Source organism: Lemur catta, chromosome 7 (genome assembly GCF_020740605.2).
Source record: "Lemur catta isolate mLemCat1 chromosome 7, mLemCat1.pri, whole genome shotgun sequence".
NCBI lineage: Eukaryota > Metazoa > Chordata > Mammalia > Primates > Lemuridae > Lemur > Lemur catta.
The window spans coordinates 104,095,896-104,101,415 of NC_059134.1; the positions used below are offsets into that span (position 1 = coordinate 104,095,896).

Sequence of the window (5,520 nt, forward strand, 5' to 3'; positions counted from 1 at the left end):
CTGGTGTGTACTTGGGTAGAGGTGGTGGGGGTGTCTGATGAGCATCCCAACAGTGCACGGGGCAGCTCCCCTCACAACAAACCATCGGCCCCAAGTGCCAGTGGTGCGGAGTTGAGACACCTGCTCCAGGGGGCGTGGGGTCCTAGAACATGGGCCTGACCCTGACTCTGTGGACAGAAGAGAGACCAGTGCTCTGGAGAGGCAGGTGACAAGAACAAATCCCGCTTCCTTAGAGTCCATTCCTTAAAGCACAATCTCTGATTTTTCATCTGAAAAATGACTTTCCATGGCTCCCCACTGCCCGCAGAACCAAGTGAAATCAGAGCCTTTCTCCTGGCCTGGGGCTCTGAAATCCCCCTGGTGCTCTCCCTCTGCCCGCCCTGAGCCTTTGCTCATTCTGTTCCCTCTCTGCAGTGCCCTTCCAGCTGCTGGCCTTCGGCCTGGATGACCTCATCTGACCTAATCACCTCCCAAAGGCCCCACTTCCTGACACCACCACATGGGGGTTAGGGCTTCCACACAGGAACGCTGGGGACACACTTTCAGTCCATAACACCCTGTGACAGGCCTCCCTCTGCCCTGTACCTGCGCCTCCGCCTGCAGGGGCCCCTCCCGGCTGTGTGTTGGTCACCCCTGCCCAGGAAACCCACAAAGGGCGGTGCCCGGCCATCCCGAGCTCCATAAGTCTTGCAGGGTCGTACTCAGAGCCTCTCTCCTGTTGAGCGACGGTCCCCAAAGTCCTCCTGGAGCCATCACGGGGCCCTGCGGGGCGGGGGGAATGCAAGTGTGAGCTTGAGCTTGCAGCCCCTGCCCAGGGTCACCAGGCCCTCCCCTCCAAAAGGAGAGGTGAGGGGACATGGCCGGAACGCCCTCCCCTGCCCGTCCCGAGAGGATGATCAGACTCAATGCTTGCTTTTCATCAACAGGGAAAAGAACCCCAGCGGCCAGCACATAATGGCCTAATTGATGCTGAAATTATTAGTAATTTGGGCCACGGGAACTCGGGGGCTCACGACTGCTTTCCCTGAACACAGGGCGAAAGTGAGCTCCTGGGAGCGGCTGTCTGCGGTGGTCTGGCGGTGGAGTTACTGCTCGTGTCTGGACAGGGGCAGGGCGGGGAGCGCTGGCACTGGCCGGGGCCCAAGTCCCCGGGCGAGACGCTGACCCGGCCGCGGGTGAGTCCTTCCCCTCCCATTTGCGAATTTATTTCTTCACTTGCCTCCCCATTGATACCTTTAATATTTGAAAATGTTGAAGGCAAATGGAGATTTATGTTCAAATTTGCTTTTGAGTCACCTAACAAGATTTGAGTTTCATTTGAAGCTATTAAAAACACATTTCAAGACTATTTGCCAGAAATAAGAACTTGAGCTGAGAACATTCTAGAGAATTGACCCTTCCGAGTGAGGGCCAGCTCGCAGTAGACAGCAGAGCCCCCCTCTGAGCCCAGGGCGTTATCCACATGCAGAAGGGACTCGCGGGGTGCGCAGGTCTCAGGGCCACCAGCCACGCAGGGCGGTGGGCAGCCGCCCCCTCGCATGGATCTAGCTAGGGGCAAAGCCTTCCATTCCGATAAGGCCTGGGGGGTGGGCGATCCTGGAAGCAGGAACGACCTTGGTCTAAATCAAAGGTCAGCAAGGTTTCTGTAAGGGGCCACAGGTTCCTCCATCGCAGCCAATCAACCCTTCGCTGTAGCGTGAACGCAGCTGTGGACAGCACGTGCAGGAACGAGTGTGCCAATAAAACTTTATTTATGACAACAAGCTGTGGGCCACCTGGGCTCTGAATCCAGCTCAGCTGTAGGGGTGAGTCCACCTCTGCCCTCCCCAGCCAGCACCCCTGCTGCCCCTCCTGGGCTCCCCTGTCTGTGTCTTCTCGGGCCTCTTTCAGCCTCCGCTTGTGTCCTGCCTTGGTCTCTCCTCTCGCCACTTCCCCTGCAAGGCCCCTGCCTTCCTTCCCCCGGCGCAGCTCCTTCCTCCTCCCCCCACCTCTGACCGCTGCTCTCCCTGCCCACTTCCTCTCCAGCCTCTTTCTCTAATCGCGGACTCGTGGGTGTACCCACAGGTGTAAGAGTAGTGTGCTCCTTGCTGTATTTGTAGGATTTTATATGGAAACAACCTGCAGACCCTCTCCTTCTTCCCTCCTGGCTTGGCTGGGCCACATTCCGGGGCTCCAGCCGGGAGCAGGGGAAGCCAGACGCATGGTCAGGGTGGGACCAGGAAGAGCTTTACCGGCTGGTCAGCGGGAGCCACGGATTGTCGTGGATGTGTGGTGAGGCTGGCTGCCTAAGCCCGTCGGGTGGTGGGGACACACCCAGTCTCTGGAACCCACGTCCCACCCTGAGACAGCTGCCCCCAGCCTCCCCACGTTCCCTGCCAACGCTTAGCAGGGGTGGAGTCTGGCCTTTTGACGAGCCCCCGTCCTGGGCTCACGGAAGAAGGGAGGGTTTCGGTGCCAGGGGCTGTGGGTATCCCACCGTGGCCACCCCCTGCTCCCTAGCCCAGTCCCATGACTCACTGACCCAGCCACCCCGGCCGGTCCTGGCGCTGGGTCACTGGGGACCCCAGAGGAAGGGAGGGGTCCCAGGCTGGGGGTCCAGGACTGTAGCCCCCGGGGAAGGCGGGGAGCTAAGCTGAGCTCCAAACGCAGGCAGTTTGCCTCAGCTCAGGGAGCTCAATTTTTAGGGCCCCTCCCTTTCACCCCCCCCCCCACCATCGTCATTTAAAATGCGCCGAGTCAGGTGTTTCCAGTGTGGTCGGTGGGGACTGCAGGCTCGCTCCCTCGGAGGCCCCACCCTTCCCCGAGGCAGAGCTGGGGCTGCAGGCACTTTTGGGATCTGGCTAAGGGAAGTTGAGCTGGGGGTCCCTTTAGTTTGGGCTGGGGGTGTGTGTGTGTTTCCTGTGGCTGCCGTACAAGTGGCCACAAACTGGGTGGCTTAAAACAACAGCTGTTTGTGTTCCCGCATCTGGAGGCCAGAAGTCCACGTGGGGGTGTCAGCAGGGCCATGCACCCCCAAAGGCTCCAGGGGAAGATGCTTCCTGGCCCCTTCAGGCCGGGTGGTGGTGGCATTGTCCGGGTGGTGGTGGCATTGTCCCTCCACTCTCTGCCCCTCTGTCTCGGCCCTTCCCTCTGTGTGTGTCTGTGTTTTGTGTCCCTGTATCCAAGTTTCCCTCTTCTCATGAGGACACCAGTCATCAGATTCAGAGCCGACCTCACCTTCGCGCGGTCACCCTGTGCCATGACGGCGCCCAGGGCAGGGCCTTGCACTAGACTGTCTTGAGCAGTGTCCCCCTGCCTCAGCCCCCAGGGTCGGGTGTCACACAGGGCACAGGGGAGCAGGATGTATTTGGCCTCCTCCGTCACGTCCTCCCGTGCATGGGCCCAGGAGGGGTGGGGCACGTCTCCCCCACCCTCATAGTGACGAGCCTCAGGCCACCTCTCACCTCCTTTCCTGGGGACATGAGGGACCATCTCCCTGCAGGGGCTCAGTCTCTCCTGCCCCCTGCTTTGGGGGACACACACCTTAGCCAGGTCAGAGGGCACAGTCAGGTCAGGACAGAGGCCTCTGGAGGACCTGCGATCCTGGGGTCCTGGGCTGCTCTCCCGAGGAGGCCTGCTGGCAGGGCACTGTCCCTGGAGGTCCTGCCTGGTGTGAGGGTCCCCAGCACAGCCCCCCAAGGCAGCAGAGCGCTCACCTGCAGAAACACTCAACTGTCACCAGAAATGCCTCCGCACTGCGTGCAGCCTTTGTTTTCCGAACAGACTCCCCGGGTGTCCCTGGTGCGAGAGTGCGGAGGGAACACAGCGAGTTGTTCTGGGACTCTGTGTCCCCGGGCAGGAACAGTGGCGGGAGACCACAAAACTCCTGTCTGGCACGTTGACACTTGGTCGATAAAAATAATGTCTGGGCCTTAAAACGTCACCTCGCAGGATAAACATGAGCGAAGAGAGTCAGTCTGCCCCAAGAACGTGTTCCCAGCGGCCCGGACTGGCGTCTGCCCCCTCCCTCCGTGGACCCACCTGCCAAGTCAGCTTCTGCTGGGGGCTTCGTGTCCTCACAGACTCTGGGGCCCAGTGTCAGACCCAGGCTGGACCGGGGGGCCTGGTCCAGGAGAGGCAGCCCCTCGGCTGGGACCCTGCCAGGGCAGGCAGCCCCTCGAGGAAGCCGGGTCCCTTGTGTATTTCTGCTCCATTCCTGGAAAGCAACGTGGCACTTTTTCCTCCCCGGCTCCCTCCCTGGGCTCCGGAACTGTAGCTGCAGCCCAAACTCTTCGCAAGTCTTGCTGGGGGCAGAATTCAGCCCTGCCCAGCTCTCCAGGCCGGAGGGACTCCCAGGCCTGGGGTCGAGGATGGAACCCTTCAGCGGTGACGTGGCTCCTGCCTCTACTTCCCTCCCTTGGCCAGACCCTGGCAGCTGCCAGCAGCCGGTAGGCGCTGCAGCAGGCACCACCAAGCGGTTTCAGCGCTGCAGCCCAGGCAGGGCCGGCACTGCAGGCCTGAGGCCTCCTCCCGCCCCCTGGGAATCGCCAAAGCCCCAGGCTGTCCTCTGACCCTGCAGCCAGCCCGGGAGCTGCCTTGGGTGGCCTGAGCCAGGAAGGAGTGAGGGTGGAGTCGGGGTGAGCGGGGTGAGTGTGGGGCCCCAGCTATGACCTGGGGGCCCCGTCAGAGGAATGGTCATATCAGACCGGAGCACCCAGTAGCCACCTAAATAAATCATTTAGAAGAAAATTGTTTGTTTCTGCAGCTCAAATGCCCGTCACCGCCAGAATGGATCACTAAAATCATGGAGTACTGCAGAGCAGCGAGGACAAGGGAACCCCGGCCACCTGCCACCCCACGGTGACTCTCAAACCCCACAGAGCCCAGAGTGCTGCCTCCACTTTGTGGAGCGCAGAAGGGGCCCAAGCCACAGTGTCCCCCAGTCGGGCTCAGGGGGGACGCGGCTGGGAGGGGAAGGATCCGGGAGTGGCTCCACAGGTGTGCACGTGCCAAGAAATTCTGGGAAGGGCGTTCCTATGAAATACAGCTTCATTGAATTTAAGTCGTGCTGCAATCTTTTTTTAATTTAATTTTTTGTAGAGACAGGGTCTCACTATGTTGCCCAGGCTGGCCTCAAGCAACCGTCCCACCTTAGCCTCTCAAAGTGCTAGAACTACCGGCATGAGCCACCGCCTTGGTTGCAAACTCTTCAGTCTGCGGTTCCTGGCTGGTGACACAGCATGCCCTGTCTCAATTCGCCTTTTGTGTGTCCAGTGTCCACTGGCTCCTCCAGGGCATCAGCCCCATGAAGGCAGGGACCACGATGTCCCTAGAACCACAATATCCCCAGGGCCCAGCATGCAGCAGCCACCAAGGGACAGAGAATGGACATAAGGTCAAAGGTCACCCTGTCAGGACCACCCCTGCTTATGGGTGAGGGGAGGAGAGGTGCTGGCAGGAAATGGGGAAATCGGATGGTGGGAACCTGCCACGGATGGCGTGACACAAGTGCCCTGAGATGGCCCATAATAGGCTGGACAC

General features: G+C 60.3%; 1 long non-coding RNA gene across 1 annotated transcript; it reads left to right on the forward strand.

The window, feature by feature from the left end:
* Window positions 1-1,607: 1,607 nt before the first annotated feature.
* Window positions 1,608-4,837, forward strand: LOC123642814. Its single transcript, XR_006736529.1, has 3 exons — window positions 1,608-1,805; window positions 2,100-2,271; window positions 4,745-4,837. It is a non-coding gene; the product is annotated as an uncharacterized LOC123642814 (long non-coding RNA).
* Window positions 4,838-5,520: the final 683 nt, after the last annotated feature.